Here is a 24,617-nt window from a genome sequence, read left to right on the forward strand (position 1 = left end):
TGTACAAGCCCAAATGATGTCACAAGCAGCTAATTCTAAGTAAAGCAGAGCTCAAGTGACATCCCAAAAGAGAAAAAGGAAGCTGGGTGCAGTCCAGCTGACTTTCTAAGTTCTGAAGCCCTTTGACTCCCTCAGATGCCACTTTCCTTGTACCAGTGAAGCATAGAAGGCAGCCAGTGCCATGGCAGGAAGAGAAGGGACATTGCCTAAGACAAGAATGTCTCAGCAGCTTCAAGGAAGTTCCCTAGAGCCCCAGCCGTGAGGCCAGCTAGCCACCAGCAGCTCAGGGGAGACCCTTTGCCCTGTCTGGTAGCATGAATGGGCAAGCCCTGGTGTCCTTCCATGGCTAACCACCAGGCTTAAACCACCAGGATGCAGAGATTCCCCATATGGGCCACCAAAAATTGTAACCAAATGCAGGTTCAGCTGCCTGCTACTTACAATGACAAATAACAGGGATGAGATATGGTGGAAGGAAAGTGACTTATTCCAGAGCTAGCAGTGGGAAAATGGCTAAGACTCCATAACTTAAGCCATTTCAAATTTTGGACAGAATGCAAGGACTTAAGAATGGGAGCTTGGGGTGATGAGTATGCAGGAAAGGTGATGAGGTGCCCGTCCAGATGACCTGTTCCAATAACTTAGATTGAGTTATTGTCCCATCTGGTGAATGGGCTGGCACAATCCTTGGCCCAATCAGGTTGTAAATTAACTGCAGCCTTCAGGTAACCTTCTAGTAAGGGAGAATTCTGTAGGTACCTGGACTGTTTCAAGATTCAGTTCCTGGATTTTCTAAGCAAGCATAAAATTAAATAAGGGAAGCATTGTGCCTGGTGGAAGGAAAGAAACCAGATTATCCTTTATTTCTTAAGAAACTAAACATAAAGTAAGCAAGATAGGAAAAGAAAAACAATAAATAAAAATGGGTGCTAGTTTTACTTCCTCAAATTCCAAGGTTCTTCTTATCCTTTCTTTTTTGTTTGGAGAACTTCTTTTAGTAAATCTTTAAGGGAAACTCTGCAGACAACACACTGTCTTAGTTTTCCTTCATCTGAGAATGTTTTTGTTTTCCTTTCTTTCCTCAAGGATATTTTTACCTGATATAGAATTCATGGTTGATAGATTTTTTTTTCTTTCAGTGCTTGAAAAATGTGCTACTTTCTTTTGGCCTTCATGGTTTCAGATGAGAAATCTGTTATTTGAATTGGCTTTTCCCTGTATGGAATGCATCATTTCTCTCTAGCTGCTTTTAAGATTTTGTCGTTATTGTCTTTAGTTCTTGCATGTTTAATTATTATAGATTTTGTTCTGGTTTTCTCTAGGTTTACTCTGTTTGGTAATCACTGAGCTTCATAGATCTGTAGTTTGTATCTTTCACCAAATTTGCAAAGTTTTTAGCCAATATATTTTTAAATACTCTCAGCATCTCTCTATTTCTCCTCTCCTTCTAGGAGTTCAATGATACAAAAGTTGATTTTTTTTTTTTTTTTTTTTTAACAGAATCTCACTTTGTTGCCGAGGCTGGAGTGCAGTGGCGTGATCTCGGTTCACTGCAAGTTCTGCCTCCTGGATTCACACCATTCTCCTGCCTCAGCCTCCCAAGTAGCTGGGACTACAGGCACCTGCCACCACACCCAGCTATTTTTTTTTGTATTTTCAGTAGAGACGGGGTTTCACTGTGTTAGCCAGGATGGTCTCGATCTCCTGCCCTTGTGATCCTCCTGCCTCGGACTTCCAAAGTGCTGGGATTACAGGCGTGAGCCACCGCGGCCGGCCAAGTTGAATCTTTTATTAGCACATCTTTGTTATTGGTCTCTGGGGCACTGTTTATTTTATTTTATTTTCATTTTTTGGTCTATTCTTTCTGTGTTGTTAAGATTGGGTGAATTCTATTATTCAGTCCTCAAGTTCAGAGATTCTGTCCTTTGACTTCTCCATTCAGTGGCTGAGCCCATTTATAAAGTCTTTCATTTTTGTTATAGTATTTTTTTTTGTTCTTTAATTTCCATTTGGTTCTGCTTTGTAGTGTTTCTTCGCTGAGATTTCCTGTGTTTTCATTTGTATTGAGAGTGTGTGTAATTGGTTGTGGAGACATTTCTTTAACACTTGCTTTGATATCTTGTCAGATGATTCTAACATTCGATTCGTCTTAGTATTAGCATCAGTTGATTATCTTTTCTTGTTCAAGTTGTGATTGACTTGGTTCTTGGTATGATGAGTAATTTTGCATTGTATTCTGGACATTTTATCTGTTCTGTCAGGAGACTCTGGGTCCTGTTTAAATCTTCTGTTTCAGTAGCCAGTCACCCTGTGGACTTTCAGCACATCAGTATTGGTCAAATTTTGTGGGCTTTGGTTCCAATGACAGAGACTTTGTGGTGTTATTTTGGCATGCTTGGCTTATTAGCTGCCATTGGAATTCTCACTTGCCCCGGCTTTGACTGCCTGCAAGGGCAGGGGTTTCCCCAGGTCAGGCTGCCAGCTATTTCTCTGAGTTGAGAGGGACTTGCAGTATTCTCTTACAGGCACCCCCTACTCCACTGTTTCTAGGCAAAGAAGAAGTATCTTGAGTCCACAGGAATGAAGTGGCTTCTCAATGTGGGCCTCTTCCAGTTATTGTTTTCCTTTATTTCATTCTGTCCCATCTCAGAGTCAATATTTCTGAAAAATTGTCATAGATTTTTAAAATTGTGTCTTATTTGAAAGGACTATTTCTGTCCAAATGTCTTTCTTCAGTAAAGTAGTTCTATATATTGTGAGATGTTGGTTGACTCAAGAAGCTGATATATGCACCCGAATTTTAGAAGTTTCTGAGAAATTTCTCAGAAGTTACTTGAATAAACAAGAGTTGATACCTATTTGCTTAGAAGCATATACAATTCTGTGGATTCTAAGCAATGCTGGTGCTTTGTCTAGAAAAATAGATTATTTGTTATATCTCTCTTTCATAATACAATTATAGTTTATATAGAGTATTACACATGCTTTTAAATAGCATTTTATTTTGGAATTCAGTGAGAGCCTATGGTTTTGTGTGTGTGTGTGTATATATGTATATATATTTATTTATGTTGTGTGTGTATACACACACACACACACGCATATTCTCTTTCACAATCTCCTCTTATAAAGTTTATACTTCAAAAGAGGCAAAACCATGTTGGATTACATAGTATTTTTTTTACCTGTACTCAACTTGTTTTAACAAGTGGAATGTGGTTTAATAATTTAATAATTTGGGACAAACAGGTTTTCTGGTTCAGGCTGCTTACTGTAGCTGAGTCTCTCTTGCCAGCTCTGCCCACCCACCTTGGTATCTCTTGGCAGGAAGAGATGCCTCAAGTTTATGCCTCTCCTACCAGCTTATATCTGGCTGGCTTCCCAAATGATCCCCTTGCTGGTTGTGTTGGGTTTGCCAGATGTTGTCGGAGGACTCCCATTGAATTCCAGGGAGGGATGTGACCACCTGGGCTGCCTTCCCTCCCCATGCCCCCAAGTTGGGGGGTTGTTGGCAAATAACAGATCTGCATAGCCTTCCTGTTTTTGGTAAAAGAGAGACAATGCATCTGGTTGCTATGCTGTTCCTCCCATCCTGGGGTCCCAAGTCAGCTAGCCCCATCTTTTTATCACCTATGACAGTTCTTTTTGGTTGTCTCTTGCGACATTTCTGGTGTTACTGGTTGTGCTTAGCATGGAGAAATGATCTATGCCATCTTATCCTGACCATAAATGTGTGCTATACTCTTTGACTGCTTATTTGTTTATGTGTCAGATTCCTCTACCCAAATGCATTTCCCCATATGTCATAAACAAATGTTTACTATTATAACTCATCTTGCCATTTCGTTCCTTTTTTATTGTTGTTTTGTTCTGAGACAGGGTCTTACTTTGTCACCCAGAGTGGAGTGCAGTGGCACCATCTCGGCTCACGGCAACCTCTGCCTCCCAGGCTCAAGTGACTCTCCTGCCTCAGCCTCCCAAGTAGCTGGAATTATAAGCACGTGCCACTGCTGCTGGCTAATTTTTGTATTTTTAGTAGAGACTGGATTTTGTCATGTTGGCCAGGCTGGTCTTGAACTCCTGACCTCAAAATGATCTACCTGCCTTGGCCTCCCAAATTGCTGGGATTACAGGTGTGAGCCACTGCGCCCGGCCTATTTAATTCTTTACTAGCACCTAATATGGTCTAGATTCATAGTAGATTCTCAGTAAAAACTTACAAGTAATAAATATAAGTATTATTATAAATAATAGATAATAAATATGTGTTTAAGCCACTAAGTTTGTAGTAATTTGTCATGAAAAAACAGATAGCTAATATACCCAGCTGTTTTTATGTTAGTATATGCAGTGAAAACATTGTCAAATTTTTTACTTTGTTCTTTTCAATTGGTACAGGAATATTGCTTTTGTCCCACTTATAAATGCATGTATTCATATATATGTCATAGGCTATATGTATATTTTACTCTTCCACTTGTGTCTAATTATCATTAGGCCCCTGTTGAGGCAGAACAGTCTTCAAATGTTATAGTGACATATTACTGCAAAGTAACGGCAAAAATATGAGGCTGGTGGTGGTAATCTAAAACCATTGTTTGTTCAGAGTTGTTCATGTGAGTGCTATTGTGTTAAAGGATGGTATGTGTTAGCATGCTGATGAATTTGGAACCAAAAAACATTTGTTCTGTTTAATACCCTCAAGAAGCTGACAAAAACTAGGATTGGCTTAAAACAAGCAAACGAAAAAACATCAAAAGGCATATGGTGTTTTATACTTTATCTGAATAGTATCTCCTGGGAATCCTGGGAACGTCCAAAACTTTAATTGGACATGAGATGAGGAATATGTTGATTGCATCAGTAGATGTCTCTAGTGCATTGCATGTATGTGTATGCATGTGTTTTGTGTTTTCATTTTTTAACATATGGTGGGTGGCACTAGACATCTTTATTTCTGATAGGAGCTCCTCCTTTTGTTGTAAGAAATCCAGAAATGATTATCATTGCAATGTCTAATTACTCAGCATCACTTTTCCCTACTGCAGTAGTATTTTTCTTTATTCATGCATGTTAGATCAGAATTCCAGGTTTTAAAAAAGACTAATTAGCAATTGGTAAATCATTTTTTGACAAATATTAATTGGGCAACCTGTAATGGGTGAAGGAAGATATAAAGATGAAATCTATGGAGTTGTAATAGATGCATTTTTAAACTTTATTTGAATACCTTTGATATTTCAAAGTGGTGTATACACTAGCAGTTAAGGCAAAGACTAACATGATCTACCGTATCTTGATTTTGGATTCTGCTAAGAACCAGATGCTTGTGTGCCCTCCCCACATTTATATGTTTATATGTTGAAGCCTAAATCCCCAGCATGATGGTATTTGGAGGTGGGGACTTCGGGATGTAATTAGGCCTTGAGGGTGGAACCCTCATGAATGGGATTTGTGCACCTATAAGAAGAGACATGAGAAAGATGATCTCTCTCTCTGCTACCTAAGGATACAGTGAGAAGGCAGTTGTCTACAAGCCAGAATGAGGGCAATCGCGAAAACTCAATCATACTGGCACCCTGATCTTGTTCTTCCAGACTTCAGAACGATGAGATAAAAATTTGTTGTTTACACCACCCAATCTATGGTATTCTGTAGTTTCATTGTGACAGAGGAAAAGCACTGAACACTAACTGCCTTCCTAAAAATAAAGTGCAAGAGCAGACAGTGGCTGGCTTGGTGAAGCTTCATCTCCAGCTAATCAATTTAAGACACACAGGTTGAAACCTATTTGGGTACATGCAGTGAAATGTCAGATTTCTCATAGGTTCCTTACCTAACTGGTATGCCCTGAGTCAACTAGGAAACTGTAAGAAGCTAAGGAAAACTGGGAGTCTGGTGCAGAGAATATTGTTTAACATTTTAGCGACACCCAGAATCTAGAAATATACCTTTGCCTTAACAAGAGAAGTTCTCCCCTAATGAATCCTTATTGCCCTTTTGATTTACTCATAGATGTCTATATCTTTTATATTTGAAAATGAAAGCTTTGGAAGGCTACTATTGTGCCATTTCTGTAAATGTACTTTTATTGCTTAAATTACACAGCATTTTTCTCCAGTTCTTTATTACTTTCTTTGGTGTATTTACTATAAGACACTGTAGCTTCTGGCTGTAACTCAAACTGCATGGAAGTTCTATATTTTTAGAGACTTTTTCAGTCAGATAGAAAATGTAATGGATAATAAAAGATCCAACGAAAATCTTAGAGTGGAATCATAAATTCTTTGATTAAATTCCAATATCTATAACTATAAACATAGAGGAGAATCTATTCACTGGTGTCTCCAGCTGTGTGTGTGTGTGTGTGTGTGTGTGTGTGTGTGTGAGAGAGAGAGAGAGAACGAAAGAGAGAGAGAGAGAGAGAAGCTGTGAGTTGGTAATACTTGTTATAAAAGCAATAAGAGTTTATAGGCTCATAGCATTTTTACTTGCCTTCATTACACTTGCAGGTCTGTTATTACTAGGACTTTGAGTAGCCCTAGCCCATGTTCAATACGTATTTGTGGAACAAATGTTACAGAAATAAGAATGTTTCTGATTGAATTTTTTTTTATTTTTGTGGCCAGAATTTTAAAAATAGTCATTGGGGTGTATTTTCAAATAGTTGCCTTGGTAACCTACAGCGAAAGAAAATTAGAGGGTTGCTAATGTATCAAAACATTTAAAACATCATCTGTTTTATACCAGCTTCCATTGACTAAACTGTTATAACTCCATCCGGTGATGAATTTGCCCTCCAGATGCAAATAAAGATTTCTTGATTGTTCTCTCATGTGGGAGAATGTGTAATATGTAGAAAGGACATTGTTGAGTTGATTGTCTAGAATTTTTCAATATTTCTGAAAAAATCTTTCATCTTTGTTTATTGTTCTTTATTCAAAATGGCTGTTGTTGTCCAAATGTCTTTCTTCAGTAAAATAGTTTTATCTATTGTGAGATGTTGGTTGACTCAAGCAGCTGATGTATGCATCCAAATTCTAGCAGTTTCTGAGAAATGTCTCCAAAGTCACTTCCATAAACCAGTGTTGATGACTATTTGCTGAGAAGCACATACAATTCTGTGGATTCTCTGCAAGGCTGGTGCTTTGTCTAGTAAAACAGACCATTTGTTCTATCTCTCTTTCATAAAGCAATTATAGTTTATATGGGGTATTACACATGCTTCTAAGTAGCATTTTATTTTGGAATTCAATGAAAGCCTATGATTGGGTGTGTGTGTATATACTTATATTGTGTGTGTACACACACATGCATACACACTATATAAATATACACATAATACACACATTATATAAATAAATTTACATACATATTTTTAATTTTATCTCCTCTTATAAAAATTTATCCTTCAAAAGAGGCAAAATCATGTTGGATTACATAGTATTTGTTCACCTATGATTAACATATTTTAACAAGTAAAATGTGGTTTAATCATTTACCCCAAACCATATCTTCTGCCTTTATTATAATTTGCTATAAGGTTTTTATGCAGTTCTTAACAGTAATCAGTACACAAGATTCATTAATTGGATTAGATCTTCCAGTAAATTTTAGCTACTGCTAGTTGAATCTCAACATTTTTCTAATATTTCAAATCCAGATTCCCATGATATCAGAATAATTAGAAGAGCTGGATAAAGAGTAATGTCTAAGCCCTACTACTACTCCAGACTTCATAAATGAAAATGAACGATTGGCCCATGGGGTGCCATGCCCAGTCCTGATGCTGACGAATGTTATTCTGCTGTGGATGACGGTGATGAATTACTTTGACATTACAAAGAATCGTGTCATATGAGGTTTCCGGGCCTGAAAGTCCTCTTAGCACTTAAATGCTAGATGCATTGATTCATGTCTGTGCTGCTTCTCAGTTTAACACATAATAAAAAATTAAATGTTTCCATTTTAATGGTATAAGGGATATAAAAACGTACATGGTCTTTTTCTTTTCAAAAATGGCCTGTGTCTTCCCATAGACCAATAGCCTGATATTGCTTAAACATTGAATTTAAAAGAATCAAAGTGTAATTTGAACCTAATTTGTTGGTTTCAGCCCCCAGCACCCAGCCAAACTCCATCATAATGAATCATATATGAAGTGTTCCAAGACAGTCTAAGATAATTTATGATGATATATTAGATTTAGAACTACTATAGAAAAACTCTAAAGTCATCAGCTCACATTTGGAAATGTTGCCATGAGTCACCTGGAAATTGGAATATTGTTTTACTTCCCCGTAGACTTGCAGACATTCAAGTATAATTTAAATCTCTCTTAAAAATGCAGAATTTTGCTTTCATTACATATTAATATGACCCTAATTGCTCTGTAACCATTAGCAGTTTGGCTGTATTATTTAAAGTGTGCATGCATAAGTATATGCTTAATATTTTGTTTCTTCCTATGTATAAAAACTTGCTTAAAATATTAATGAATACAATGACCCAAGCCCTTTTGGAAACATTATTATTTTGAATATTTTACTTAGAATTAATTAATAACTTTGGGCTAGTTGTCCCTGTTAAAGTCACATACTAATTAAATTTTTCTCTGGACCAGATAACCGGTTAAACTTATTACATATTAAAGAATTTGTAAGATCCTTAGGTTACATGAGAATATAGCTAAATTGTAGTCTTCACATAAACTCAGGGTGAATTCCATGGGAATTCTTTAGGTGTAAGACAGTCTTACACTAATTTTGCTAATTTGCATTTGCATAATTTTTGATAATTTTCATAACTCTTTATCTCACTTCATATTTGATCTTCACGATATGCCCAAGAGTATAGTAATATGAGCATTTTAATCTTTAATTTCTAAGCCCCCTTGTTGAGTCTAAGAGGGACCTGCCTGATATTGAATCTCACTTTAAAGATAAGGTGCAAGTTCATTTGCTGGATTTTTTTTTTCCCTTCTCTTATTCTGGATTTAGGTCATTGGGGTACCTACTAATCTGCGATTTCTGTGCTTTTGATTATGCTCTATTGTTTTTGTTATGGCAATATCCAAATGGGGCTGTGAATAAAATTTTCATTACAAATCTGATGTTGATGTTAAAGCAAGTCTTCTTAGGGAATCAGTGTGTCAGCAGTTCAATCTGCTGGGAGTAACAAGTACTAAAACAGTATAGCAAAAATGCTAAGATCTTAGTTCTTTCTGGGCAAGTCCTAAATTTGATTGACTGTTTTGCAACTTGGCCTTGGCAAATTTTTCAAATATTCTTAAACCTTGGTTCCTTCATCTTCAAAAAGGAGATAATGCCAATTAGTATTTTTTTCAGTTCTGGGATTAAATGAGATCTTACATGGAAAGCGGGATACAGAGAAGGCGTTGAATACATGTTAGTTGCCTCTCTTCCTTTCTTTTTTAAAATGTATTTTAAACAAGGAAGAAAGACCCTATGTGAAGTATTGTATAAACAAAGAAAGTACTTCACACATATTTTCATGTAATCCACCAAAAAACCATACAAACACACCAACCTGCTGATAATATGTGTGCCCTCCTGTATAAATCAGTGAACACATTGTTTTTAATTTTTTGGCAGACTTATGAAGCCAATTAGCTTTGTAATATATATTCAACTTTAATGGGCAAGTAAATAATTAATGTTATTGCCTTTGTAAATTTAACTTTTCAGTTATAAATTAACATAATTAAAAGAGTAATGTTTCAGTATGCATTCTAGCCAAATTTAAATCAAGCAATTAAATTGTAGGTTTTCCTCACCAAATGAGCTCAGCTCGTTATGACACAGATGACAGACGTAAATTTGTTTTTTCATGGTCAGGTTCATTACAAAAACATGAAGGAAAATACTTGCGGGACATGTAATCAAGTAAATTATTCTAAGCACCATTTATGTATTTAAAACTGTTTTTCTGGTTTCTCTGTCTTAAATTTAGGACAGTGTTAAGACACTGTCGTGTTTTCCTCCCTTCTGAGGGATGATCTCTCCTTTAAGGGATCACTTAGGACTGTGAAAGAAAGTAAAGAGACCGGTTGCAGTGTCTCATGCCTGTAATCCCAGCACTTTGGGAGGCTGAGGCGGGTGGATCATGAGGTCAGGAGTTCAAGACCAGCCTGGCCAAGATGGTGAAACACCGTCTCTACTAAAAATGCAAAAATTAGCCAGGTGTGGTGGCAGGAGCCTGTAATCCCAGCTACTTGGGAGGCTGAGGTAGAGAATTGATTGAACCCAGGAGGCGGAGGTTGCAGTGAGCAGAGATCATGCCACTGCATTCCAGCCTGGGCAACAGAGAGAGACTTTGCCTCAAAAAAAAAAAAAAAAAAAAAAAAAAGCAGGAGAATAATACTGTGTTGGTAATTATGTGCAGTGATCCAAATCTGAAGATGATCTGTTTATGTGTAGGGACAGGACCTCAAAACCAGAATTGAAATCATTTAAATGGAAAGTTTAGCAAATTTGCAGATTTGAAAATAAGAATTTGAAGAGCTAGCTGTGTGAAAACTGTGATTGCTATGTAAAAGTAGTGAAGGAAAGACAGGACTACACGGTGAATGCTTTGCTATGGCATTCATGTGAATGCAGAAAGGTATAAAGCAGGAGCTTGTTTCTCCCTGAGACGCGAAGCAGGTGTGTTTTGTTCTTCCTTTTAAATTAGCTTTGTGAAGTACTATCAAGCTGATTTTAATCTAGAACAATCTATTTTGTGACTGCATTGTTCCAACCTGAATGAGTAGAAAATGAGGTCTGCTATGTGAAGATAATTAAACCGCAGATGTTTTAATCTGCAAGAGATACTGATATGTAATTAACCATGCACTGACTAATGATCTATATTTAACTATTCACAACTTTGAGGCACACTAATAAAAGTAGGATTTCAGAGCTTGTTAGAATGGGCATATGTATCACATAAATCTCTTTAGAAGACAGATACTTAGGTTTCTCTTTCTTGCCCACTAGTATCTATACATATAAAGTTAATCCCTTTTCAGTGATGTTACGTATATGAAATGGCAACACTATGATATTTATATTTAATTTGTTGAGTCTCGAGTGATGAATTATTTTAGTGTATCCAATATCATAAGGGTGACTTAAATTCTTTACCCTGTAAAGAATTGTTAACCATGTTTTAGAAAATGTGTATCCTATTGCTTATGTTCGTTTTTCATCACAGAACATATCTCTTCCCCTTGACGTTTGATCTCTGTGTTAAAGAGTCCTTGTCTACAGGTTGAGGTCTAATTAAGTTCTTTTCTAAATGTCATATACAGTCACTCTATTTTTCGGCCCAGCATTATTTTTTCTGCTTTTCTCAGTAACTGCCCCTTACTACTGCTGTCTGCTACCAATTCTTAAAAGCAAATAAAGCTGACAATTATGATTAATTTCTAATCCTCATTTTAGTCAACAGACAGTAGCTACCTCATGAGCCCATCAATTTACCTTGGAGTAAGTCTGTAGGTTAGTGGTTCTAAATCCATTTTAGATCAGAAGTGGTCGGCCCTCTGTCTAGGAAAATGTGAAAAACAACTTTACATAAATTGCAGGGGGTTAACGGAACCCCTAGCAGCTCATTCATGGTTTCAGGTTAAAACCTCTGTATAAGACTAGCAGATCTTTCTTCATTTATAATTCCGTTACAATTCAATAATTATGTATAAAAATATGTATATTGTTCTCTTCTAAATTAGATTTTTACTTGGTCATACTAACTTAAATGTGTATTATTTCCACTTTCCAAAATCCTAGTCATTTTTCAAAGTTAAACATCTCTTCAATGAAGCTCTCTGTCTTCCCACAAATCCTCCCTCCCAGGCAACTGAAAGTAGTTGATCTTTGTTTGTTTGTTTGTTTGTTTTGTCATTCCCGCTCTTAACTCCTATTCCTCCTTACAGATATATCTTTTGTGCAAGTTAATATTTTCTGCCATTTATAGATTTATGCCTACTAATGTTTTTCAACTTACTCTCCATGGAAACAGCAATTCTGTTTTTCCACACATTTTATTGATTTACATAGTGTTTATAATAAATAATGTAGAAACATGTGCTTTTGCAAACAAGAGTAGCTGAAGTAAACAAGCTCGGGAACAAACACAGTTGCCTCTTGGTATATGTACATCTAAACAGAAATATGTGAAATACAAGAGAGTAGTCTGATAGTTTCCAATGTTTATCATAATATGGGCACCATTTGGAATATTTTATGAAAGGAATGAAGCACATTGTCTAATTTGATGAGTTGGTATATTGTCAGCCATTTAAGAGTTTCTGTTGCAATAAAGAAAACTAATCCTTTCCAATCCTTGGCACTACCAATTTTTATGCCAGAAAACCAGAGTAAACTAGGATGCACACCTTCTAGTAAACATTAATGTTTAATTTTTAAAATGTTAATTTAAAAAATTTAAATTGCACGACTTTACTTTTTGCATTTCATAACATTACCTAATGGCATTAAAGTATCTTAGCAAGCAGTTATGTATAGGATTTAACAGTTTTTGCTATGGAATCAGTGACTAGGAACTTTTGTCTCTTAATGGCTATAAAATTTGGGCAAGCTATTTAATATATAGACCCGAATTTTCTTAGCTGTAAAATGGAGATAATAGTTAAAGCCAAGTAGAGATTATTATAAGATTGGATGCCTTATACATATAGCATTAAATAAGTATAATCTGTTATACATTTTAATAATGAAATTTACTAGGTATTTATCAAATATATGGAATATACCTTTATGACACATTCATAATTTCATTTATTTGAAACAGCCATCTAAAACTCCTAATTGTATTTACTTTAAGAATATTGAAAACATAGATATTATTTCTATCAAGTCTTATTGGCTTTCCTAATCAAATATATTGTTTTTTATTTCATACATTTGGTGCAGTTGTAGGTCTACAAATATCAGTAGGAACTCATGGATAAGAGAGTTGATCAAGTTCAGTATTTGGCCTTGCTGTAAGTGGGTTAAGCCAACACCAATACATTGGGCTAAGAAATTAGACAACAGTCTATTATTTCAGATTTGTGTTACACTTCCTAATACATAAAGACTTCATAGAGTAAGGGGGAGTTTAAAAAATGGAACCTTTGTATTATTTATTTTTCTCCAATAATAACAACAACAAACACTCAGTGAATGTAGGCAGTGCTTGCTAGTAACTCACCTCTCAAGAAAGAAAAGCCCTATTTTAGAACATTTGTCAATGTTCATGGTGTGAGTATTCCCAATATGGCTGCTTTCAAGTTACTGATGACTTAATAAGCAGCTCATGAAACTCCTGAAAATTTGACAGGTGGCTCCTGCTAGCTGGTTTTAACACACAACTGATAGGTCCTTTGATCTCATCATTCAGAGTTGCCCTGTAGTTGCTTGCCTTCTTGTGAAGTAACATTTCTCTTCTTCTGGACATATACTTTTTCCCCGCTTCACTTCTCATCTTGTTGACTTCATCTTCTCCCTTTCAGGTTCTATGCTAATTTCAGTGACTCAGTTTTGTTTGGTTCTTTTTTGATTTCTGTTTGGTAGGGATGGTGCAGTGGGTAAGTGGAGTGGGATAGGAAGGAGAAGAAAGTCATTTGAGCTAGAAGTCTTTCTTTTCCCTGAAACCTAAAGGCAGCTTTATATGTTTAAACTCCTTAATGTAGTCTGCATGGCTCTGTGTGACTCATCCCAATGTATTTTTCCATTCTGATTGTGTAGAGTGCTCTGTCCTCAAAATATGCAACTCATCCATCCATATAGGACTTTATAAATTTCCTTGAAAGTACAGTGTTCTCTCTTCCAAGCTTTCTTACCCGTAGTTTCTTCTGCCTGAAATGGTCTTTGCATCTCTTCCCCTCCTCTGCTTTCATCCAGCCAAACCCCCTTCAGCCTCCATCTCATGCCCCTCTCTCTGATGTCTCAAATGTGTGTTATCCACTCATTTGTGATCCCACAACAAATAAGTTTTGTACTTACTTTCCTAATCCATTTACTGCCCTATGTCTGATTCATTTGTCAACACTGTGACAAATGTTTGAACGGCACTCCATAGGTATTTGCCAAATTAGGTACCAGGGCTTGTTAGGACAACTATGGGTTATGAATCAAGAGACCTTAGATCATTTGACACATGTCAGAAGGCCTCTAGGACTTAGTTTTGTTTATTTACACAATATTCTGAGTTTCTGTCCTGCATTGTCAGGAGCAGATAACTCACCTCTGCTTTGGGGGTCAGTAGCAAAGTGTAATATTTAAGGCATCTCTTTGCATCTGACTTCCTTTAAGATGTGAGAAGCAGCACAGTGTCATGGTTACAAGTGTGGACTCCAGAGCCAAGTCACCTTGACTTAAATCTCAGCACTGCTGCCTTGGATAAGTTGATTGTTTTTTCCATGTGTGAGGTGGAGATTAGAGGAGAATCTACCTCACAAGTTGTTAGGAGAAAGAAGTGGGTCAATACATATGAATAGGAGTTAGGTTTTATTAATATTACCTTTAATTTTGTTTTGCTGACCTCTATAAGGCTTTATTATATTTCTTCCCTTGGAATTATAGTAATTAGATTTCTACTTTAACTTATTTGTACTGAGTTCGGAGTCCGTAGAACCAAATATTCTTCCAAAATTAAAAAGCTATTTTTCACTCACCTATAATTTTCTTTCCTTTCTCTCCTTCTGACACACTTTCTGTAATTCTTTCTGAGCGTTCTCTGGGACTGTACAGTGTTGGACTTGTTATTAGCATCAGCAAAATGAATTTCAGGAAGCATGAAGCAATTTTTTGTTCCTTATTTCCTCTCAGAAATGAGGTTTTTCATGTACACTGGCAACTTAAAAAAAAAAAAAAACTCTTTCCCATATCCAAGATAACTTTTCAAATTAATATAATGATTTGTTCCATTCTAAGGGGTAATTATCTGTAATGTTTTATTTTTAGAGTAATATCCAGTGATTTTCAGAAGCTAGAGGTTGTCATAAAATCATTGAAAGATAAGTAATGTCCTTCTAGCTACTCCGGGTGGGTGTCTCAGCTGGTTTGACCCTGCTTGAGAACTGAGTTTAGTATCCAGGCTGCCAGCTTTTATAAATTGTGAGGGTAAATGTGTTGTGAAGAGTCTGAGATCTGGGGTGAGCAGGGAAGAATGAGACAGACAATATTTGAACAAGAAAAAAATATGTTTAGCAAATTGGATCTATTTACACTATTACATTAAAGAAGGAAATTAAACAAGCTCTAAGACATCCATGGGCAGATGGACACAACCTCCTTATGAGTGAGAAAAAAGAAGAGAGGAGGTGCTCAGAGACATTTGCAAATTACCCTCAAACCTGTTTTCATATTTCTTTTGGAGAGCTTGTGGGTCAAAGTGGTATCTTCTATTTCCAGTATTCTCAAGGCACTGAGACAAGACAGAGTGTGACACTTCACAGTGAAAGAAATGATGCCCAGTGTGGCTGGTGTACACTGAGTAGGTGAGAGGGTATGGTACAAGATGCCACCGGTGATGTAGCCAGGGGCCAGGTCTCAGATGACTTCCTAAGCAATGTTGAGAATTTGGGATTTCATTCTAAGGGCAGTGGGAAGCCTTTGGAAAGTTTGGACAGAGAAGTGGAAATCATTTATTTTTAAGATCCTTTCATCTATAAGGTAGACAATGGACTGGGATCAGCCAGAGATGCCTTGAGTAGAGACTAGTTGAAGGCTATTATAATAATGCAGACAAGGAGATGTCTGCTTTTTAGTGGCTCAGTCTAGGAAAGAAGAGAGACTCAGTAATCTTCTCCATATGAGAGGCACTGATGTGTAGCTAGTCATGTGAAAGAACTGAGAAAGAAAAGCAGACACAATTAATCCTTTACCATGTGTGTGCACATGTATTGGAGAGGTTAACAGTGTGATGTTACCTTAGTTTCACTTGTTAAAACCAGTGATAGAGGTGGATTTTTTTTTTCTTGAGACAGAGTCTTGCTCTGTCACCCAGGCTGGAGTGCAGTGGCATGATCTCGGCTCACTGCAACTTCTGCCTCCTAGGTTTAAGTAATTCTCCTGCCTCAGCCTCCCAAGTAGCTGGGACTACAGGCTTGCGCTGCCATGCCGGGCTAGTTTTTGTATTTTTAGTAGAGACAGGGTATCACCATGTTAGCCAGGCTGGTCTTGAACTCCTGACCTCAAGTGATCCGCCCACCTCAGCCTCCCAAAGTGCTAGGATTACAAAAGGTGAATTTTTGTAAGCCTTCTTATGTGAACGAGTTCAAAGATTTACCCATTTGTTTTCCTTTTTATAAACCATTTTCTCCTCTTAGAAATTTCTCAACTTGGAACTTTCAGTAAGTGAGATGTAAAATTAAGATAGACGTTTTTGGATTTTTACCAAATGGCTCATGTAAGTTCATGAGCATCACTTGGCACCAGACGGCTAAGAACAATTATCAAGCATTTCTTTAGACTTTAATGTTTTCAGAGAACTTTATGATAAGTGACTAATTTAGCTTCACATTTGCCTGATGAGAAGGGTGAGGGAAAAATAATAGCCAGTCACCTAAGTCACATTTATGTAATTCATAGGGCTCTGTGGATTCTTAAGACATATTAAATAGTAAATTAGTGTGTGCTGAGGATGGGAAGCATAAGGTTTTGGGAAGGCTTAGGATTAGCAAACCTGTGGTGGTAACAAGGTTGAAATGAATTCTCATTACTTCACACCTAGATTTTAAGGGATTGTTATGGTTTGTTTTTGTTTGAGAATTGAGAACCAGGAAGCTAGACCCATCATATGTAATCTCTCTCCATTAATCAATCATATATAGAGGTAATATTATGCCCCTTCTACAGTTTAGGAAACTGAGGCCAGGTGAATCGGTGATTTGTTTGTTTGCATGGCCATTTAAGTTTGTAGAGTAAGAGTTCTACGGTTTGGGTGATTGATCATCCAGGTCTCGATATGAGATGACAGCTTTCCCCTCCATATGGAGGTGATGAGGCTGTTCATTTCCTGGCCAGGCACTCTGGCCTGCTGTGTGTGTCTGTGTTGTTTTATAAACTTTCTATAATCTACCTCTTGATAGGGCTAAATATGCTTCGAAATCTAATTTAATCTTTCTGGTTTCTAATGTGATTTCAATGAAAGCTTATTTCCAATGCAATGGTTTTGCAATTATAGTGGAATCTCAGCTTATGTGCATTTAATTTATGTAAATTCAGCTTTACGTGCATGGCAAATAAAAAGAAAACTGTTTAAATCGTGTAGAAGATCCTGTCCTCTGTTCCATGCGGTGAGCCCATGCCTCAGAGTAAGAGAAGAGATTCTGCTTTTCTTTCTCTGTCCCAGGCCTTCACACCTTTTATAGGGGAGGACTTTGCCTGAGTGAGATTCTATTGTTTAAAAATACTTAGTTTTCAAACACTCTGGTCCCTAAGAAAAAGTCTTCATTTCACTTGTTTTTGACCTAAGAACTCTCTGCTACAAAACTGGAGGGAAGATTTTTTTCCTTTGCATTTATTTATTTATCTAACGCACATTGAATGAGAACTTACTGTGCTCCAGTACTGTTTTAAGGACTGGAAATACAGCAAACCCTAAAAAATTCCCTGACCTCAGAGATCTTAGAGTTGAGTGGCTTTTGAGGTACAGAATGTCAGCCTGGGCATGCTGCCTGCCTAAGACATTTCAGGATTAATACCATTTGTGTGTGATTTTCACTTAGCTGATCATTTTTAAAATTGAGCCTCTCTTTACAGCTGCTGTAGAAGACAGTTTGGCAGTTTCTTACAAAGCTAAACCTACTTTTACCATAGGATACAGCAGTCATATTCTTGGTGTTTACACAAATGAGTGAAAAACTTACGTCCACACAAAAACTTGCACATGGATGTTTATAGCAGCCTTATTCATAATTACCAAAAGCTGGAAAGAGCCAACGTGTCCTTCTTTTGATGAATGGATAAATAAATTGTGGTACATCTATACAATGGAATACTATTCTGTGCTAAGAAGAAATTTTTATCAAGCCATAAAAGTACATGGAGGAACCTTAAATGTATATTACTATGTGAAGAAAGCCCATCTGTAAATTCTATATGCTATATGATTCCAGCAATATGACTTTCTAGAAAAGGAAAAAACTATGGAGACGGTAGTTGCTAGGGATTTGTGGGGAGGGAGGGATAAATAGATGGAGCCAGGGAACTTTTAGGGCAGAGAAACTACTCTGTATAATACTGTAGTGCAGGATGCATATCATAATACATTTGTCAAAACCCATAGAATGCACAACACCAAGCATGAACCCTAATGTAAATTATGGATTTTGAGGGATAATTTTGTGTCAGTGTAATGGTTCATCAAGTTTAAGAAATGTACCATGCCAGTTGGTGGATTATACTGTGCATTTGAAGGGATGGGTAGAGCACAAGGGATATATATGCGAGCTCTCTGAAGTTCAATTCGATTTTGCTGTGAACCTAAGACTACTATAATAAGTAATCTACATATAAAGACATAGCCCCCTTTTCTCCATCACGGGTACCCTCACACAAGCCACAACTCTTTATCCACGTATTTGTCATATCCCTTTTCTGATAATCTATGTAGTTTTGTAGTTTTACTGGTATCATAGAAGCATTTTATAAAATGCCACATTGTACAACATGATCATGAAAGATGGGAAATAGGTGTTGGAGGCCTGGGTTTTTGTCATCCATCTGACCCAAGTCATTTATGTGGCTTTGGATAAGCCTTTCTCCTCCCATCTATGAAATAATAGGATTCAATTGCCTAGTCCCTAGGGCCCCATCCAGTTGTTTTTTGAAATATTTTTAACTGAATGATTAAGACTTTTTCCTAATCATCGAGCAGTATGAAAGTAAAATTCCTTCAGTAAATTACAAGCCATATTTTCGTTCCTTTAAAAATCAAAATGTTTAAAGATATATAGATTAATGTTTTTACATTTTGCCATAGGACAGATTCCTAGAATCTCTTACACATATTGTTTGCATTGTGTGACACACTTATCTTTTAGACATTATTTTGGAGAAAAGATATTCAATATAACCTAACAGACAGGGATAGCAGATAATAGTCCAGATATTTTATTTTCAACTTTTATAATATTGTATTATAAAATATTACAATTTTTAAATTAAGGAAAATTATATGGTGAATACAGTGTGCTAATCACCCAGCTTTAGCAAATCTTAAGATTTTGCAAAATTTGCTTCTTAATTGTTTAAACAATAAAATATTATTGATGTTTAAAATCTCATATGGAAATAAACTGTTTTATATTAACTTTTTCATTTCTGTTTGTAAATGCATCAAATGCTTATTAAGAAAAATTGGAAAATTTAAAAAGTCAAATGATACATAATCTTACCACCCCGACAGGAGGACTATTAGGATCATTTTGGTAAACTTTCTTTGTCATGCAGATGCTATATGCACCTATATATGGCAAATAGTTATTTTTTATAATTTTATTATGGGAAATTTAAAACATATTAAAGTAAGGGGATAGGGTAATGAAATCCTATCTACCCATAAGCAAACCTCAAAGGTTTCTAGTTCATGGGCAGTCTTGTATGTATTACCTAACCCTTATTGGAGCAAATTCCCACCCACAGTACCACTTCTTTAAGTAGTTCAGTGTTCATCTCTACAAGATGACATCCATAAATATAAGGATAATATTATGCAAAGACATTAATAAATCGTCAACATCAAGCATCTAATTATTTTTCAAATTATCGATAATTTTTTCTTACATATTGTTTGGAAATCAAGATCCAAATGAGTTTCATCCATTAAAATAGACTTTCTTGTCTCCTAAGTCTCTATTAATCCATAGTTTTCGCATCACTATTAGTTGTTTTTCTTGTAATTTATATGTGGAAGACAATGGGGTTATTTGTCCTACAGACAGTCTCACAGTCTGGATGTTGCCAATTTTATCCCTATGATATTATTTACAGCATATTTCTCAGTCACCTGGATTTCCTATAAATGAGATTTAAGGATAACAACTTGATGTAATTTAGGTTGCATGTTTTTTATCACATGTAACTTCACCTATGAAGCTACATACCTCCATCAGGAGGCAATGATGTCTTCTCGCTTTTGAAATGTTAGCAGCCGGCCGGGCGCCATGGCTCAAGCCTGTAATCCCAGCACTTTGGGAGGCCGTGACGGGCGGATCATGAGGTCAGGAGATCGAGACCATCCTGGCTAACACGGTGAAACCCCATTTCTACTAAAAAATACAAAAAACTAGCTGGGCGAGGTGGCGGGCACCTGTAGTCCCAACTACACGGGAGGCTGAGGCAGGCGAATGGCGTAAACCTGGGAGGCGGAGCTTGCAGTGAGCTGAGATCCAGCCACTGCACTCCAGCCTGGGCGACAGAGCGAGACTCCGTCTCAAAAAAAAAAAAAAAAAAAGAGTTGAAATGTTAGCAGCCATTGATAATTATTGCCCACATCTACTATTTTATTGGGGCTACAAAATGTTGATCTTAACATTTTATTATTTTGTCTTCATTTTTGGTGATAAACTTCTACAAATGGAAAGTTTTATCAGTATTTGATTATAGACTACAAGGAAAGGCAGGATAAATGCTTGTTTTTCTATTATTTACAACTTTCAAAATAATGATCTGGTTCCCCAAAGATGACCAATAAGAGGTTTTCTGTATTCTTTTTTTTCGTAGTATTATTATGATCTCATAGATTTAAATATATTTGTAGTGTTTTTATCCTTTGCAGTTATTATTCTTGGTGATGCTCTAATTTTTCTATCCTTAATTTGCATTTCTCTTATTATTAATGTGGCTGAGCTCACAGACTATTTGCACTTCTTTTTCTTTAAATTTCCTGTTGATGTCCCCTTGCCTATTTTTCTAGACACTTACTAGAGTTTTTCTCTTCTATCTCCAGAAAATGTTTATATGTTAGGAATATTAACTCTTTGCTCTTATGAGATGAAAAGAGTACTCACAAAATACCGTAAGCAGTGTAAGGAGATAAATAACAAACTCGGAAAACATGTTTACAATTTTTATCACAGGCAAAGATGAGTTCAGGTCTCAGCAGGAAAACGTATAACACAGTGATGGGAAGCCCAGACCCTGGACTCAAGACTCTCCTGCTTTCTAATCCATGCTCGATAATGTTACACAAGTTACTTTAACACTCCGAGCCTTCCCGTTCCTCATCTACAAACTGGGAATCCTAACAATATTGTCTCATTAGTTTACTGAAAAGATATCATGAGAAAATACAAGCTGAACACAGTGCTGGCACATACAAGCTCAATAAATCATAGTTTCAGAGACTCTTCTTGCTGAGTGCCAATAATGATGATAGTCAGTTGTGCTTTGTTGATGGCTTAGGGGTTGGGCAGTCATTCTACTCCTCTGAGCCTCAGTCTCTTTGGGTTTACTGAACACATCAGTGTGAAAGGTCAATCCCTACAGGCCCGCCTTTCCTGCTTGCCACCACAGAGTTACAAGGAAATTATGTGGCTTTGTTCAGACATCAGTCAGTGGAGGGTATCATACATAAATGATTGATTCATTTTCCTATACAGATAATACGTCTGTACAATGGCTCTGTCTTACTCTGTGCCTCAAAGAAATGGACATGAAACTGAGTCCATACTCTCAATAATTTGGTCTAGTAGGGAAGATGCAAACACATTGTTGCCCATATTACTATTTTTTTCATCCTCCTAAAACCCTTGCAAAATACAGTTAAGGTGTTATGCCCGTTTTATAAGTAAGAAAATTCAGACCCAGCGTGGCACCATTGTATTAATTCAAGGCCCCTTGAGGAGGTTTTACTTAAATCTAATACTCACCCATGGAACTTCTACCCAGCTCTCAAGGATTTGTATGTCCTGACTAGATGAAATGTCTTATATTTGTGTTTTTTCCTGTTTTCCTCCTTTCTGTAACTGGTCAGCTGACTTTATTTTGGAAGGATTTTACTAAAGCAAAAATAAAATCCCCAAAATCATTTGACAATGAATATTGGCAGCGAACAATTGCATACTTAAGTCCTTTCTAGATGCTGCTCTAAGTGCTTTAAAATTGATTATCACAAAGAACTCTTTGAGATAGATATCATCATGGTATCTGTGATGCAGAAGAAACACTGAGAGGTTAAATAACATGCCCAAGGACACAACTCGGGGGGTGGCTGAGCCAGGAATCAAACCTAGGCAGGGATCTAATGCTTTAGCCAGTATTATCTTTGCATTTTATGATATCAAGGCAAAATAATATCCTTGTTGATAGTCTCCTAGAATGACAGGTTTTTGCTGAGCATCCTTTTTTTGTGTGTTCACAGTGGTGTAATATTGTGGATCTGACTTCATGTGTCACTAAGAACAAGAGATCCAAGACTGCTGTTCTGGGAATAAGGTGATGCTGATCTATTTTCGCTGATATCAGTGATTCTGATCATTTCTAAAAATTGTGTTGGGCATCTAGAGATATGTGGAAAGCTAGCAAAAATAGCCACCGGTAATTTAATCACCCATCTGTCTAAGCATGTGGTCCAATTCTTCCTTCACACTAGCAAGTAAGGAGCTTGTGTAGGGGAGTCAGCCATTGCCTGGTTTTGAGGCAGCACAGAGGGCCCACTGTCTAGATTTGAGGCCGTGTGGGATAGCATGCTGCCCTGCGAATTCTGTTGGTATGTACATGGTATGTTGGTGCACTGGCATGCATGGAAGCTTATGGAGTGTGGTGTCTGAATATGTGAATCCTACAAAGAGTGGATGTATTTAAGGAAATCATACATACTCTTACTGTTTGGCTAGGAATGAGGACCACTTCCCTGGTAACAAAGACCAATTTCTTAAGGCAAAGAGGGGACCTGTATTCCTAGACAGCTAAACTAGTAAATGTCAGACTTGAAGAGGTGCCAGGTGAATGCACACAGAAAAGGGTGAGGGTGGACATCTATTCTATGTACATTCAATTATAAAAGCGCATCTACTTTTACTACTTGCACACCAGCAGTATGTAACCCATGTTTAAAAGTTTATGAGAGACACATATTTCATTAACTAGCCAAGAACGCTACAACAGTTAGCCCAGGTGCCAGGAAATCTCCTAAACCCTCATTTTAACATTCAGTGACATTTTTTTCCAAAGTCCCTTTGATTTTACCATTCAGTTTAAAAGGCTAATCAAGAAGGAAAATAATGCTAATACACTGGCAAGAGATTAGATATCTAAAAGTCACTGGAAGTTTTCTATAATCTTTAAAATCCAGCAGTACAGATTTTATTTTGCTCTTCACCAGCAGTTTATTTGTTTGTTGTCTAGACTAGAAATAAACAGAAGGGAAGGTCTTTAATATTTAGCCAGCCAAAACTGGTGATTCTAGTTACAGTTGGACACCTAGATGTCCAAAGTATTTTATGTTTTATAGCCCCTACTTGGAGTATTGTCACCTGCTAGAAAATATAATCAATATTTTACAACTGAGGCTGACCACCTGTGGTGACTTGGTGCTGGGTTTACAATCCATGTAGCTCATTCCAGTATGTAGTGTGACCACCTCTAGGCCTTTGGAGGAAATGTACCCTCTTTTATTTGGGTGTCTTTACTATTCTCAGCAGACACTGAGCTGGGCCAGTTTTCAGTCATACTATTAGGAGACTGAGCTATTCCTTTGGAGTTTAAGTTGTGGCATTTCCGAGTGTCAGAACTAGGTTTAATCAGAAATAAAACCTAGGAAAGAAGCAACGGTGATTTTCAGCATGTTTGGTGAATGCTGATATGCTCCAGGGTCAGTTCTGAGTTTGAATCCTGACTTGTCACTTCCTAGTTATGTGATTTCAATCAGATTACTTAATGTCTCTTTCATTCGTGTCCGTGTGAAGAGACCACTGAACAGGCTTCGTGTGAGCAACAAGGCTGTTTATTTCACCTGGGTGCAGGCGGGCTGAGTCCAAAAAGAGAGTCAGTGAAGGGAGATAGGGGTGGGGCCATTTTATAGGATTTGGGTAGGTAAAGGAAAATTACAGTCAAAGGGAGTTGTTCTCTGGCGGGCAGGAGCGGGGGTCACAAAGTGCTCAGTGGGGGAACTTTTGAGCCAGGATGAGCCAAGAGAAGGAATTTTACGAGGTAATGCCATCAGTTAAGGCAGGCACAGGCCATTTTCAATTCTTTTGTGGTGGAATGTCATCAGTTAAGGCAGGAACTGGCCATTTTCACTTCTTTTGTGGTGGAATGTCATCAGTTAAGGCAGGAATCGGCCATCTGGATGTGTACTTGTAGGTCACAGGGGATATGATGGTTTAGCTTGGGCTCAGAGGCCTGACAGTCTCCAAACTCAATTTCCTCCTATGCAAATGGAAGTAATATACATATTGTGAAGCATTGTTGGCAACAGGAATGCTATGTGTAGGTGTGTATGCCTATATGGTATCTCTACGATCACACTTCTTGAGAGGTAAATCTTTACAGCAATGCTTCTTTAATTCCCAGTAGGACCCAAATCTGTTGGCATAGTTTTAAATTTAAATTCATCATTAGATACATTTGAATCCATAGTTCATCCTTTCCCCCAGCACACTT

At 37.1% G+C, this 24,617-nt stretch overlaps 1 protein-coding gene across 1 annotated transcript in view; it reads left to right on the forward strand.

Moving 5' to 3' along the window:
* SGCD (sarcoglycan delta) overlaps positions 1–24,617 on the forward strand; it is a 1,194,387-nt gene that overhangs the window by 366,147 nt on the left and 803,623 nt on the right. Inside the window, exon 3 of the mRNA XM_025388744.1 lies at positions 22,375–22,448. The gene's annotated coding sequence lies outside the window, so the exon portion shown is untranslated. The remainder of the gene's footprint in view (positions 1–22,374; positions 22,449–24,617) is intronic.

Source organism: Theropithecus gelada, chromosome 6 (assembly GCF_003255815.1).
Source record: "Theropithecus gelada isolate Dixy chromosome 6, Tgel_1.0, whole genome shotgun sequence".
NCBI classification, from domain to species: Eukaryota; Metazoa; Chordata; class Mammalia; order Primates; family Cercopithecidae; genus Theropithecus; species Theropithecus gelada.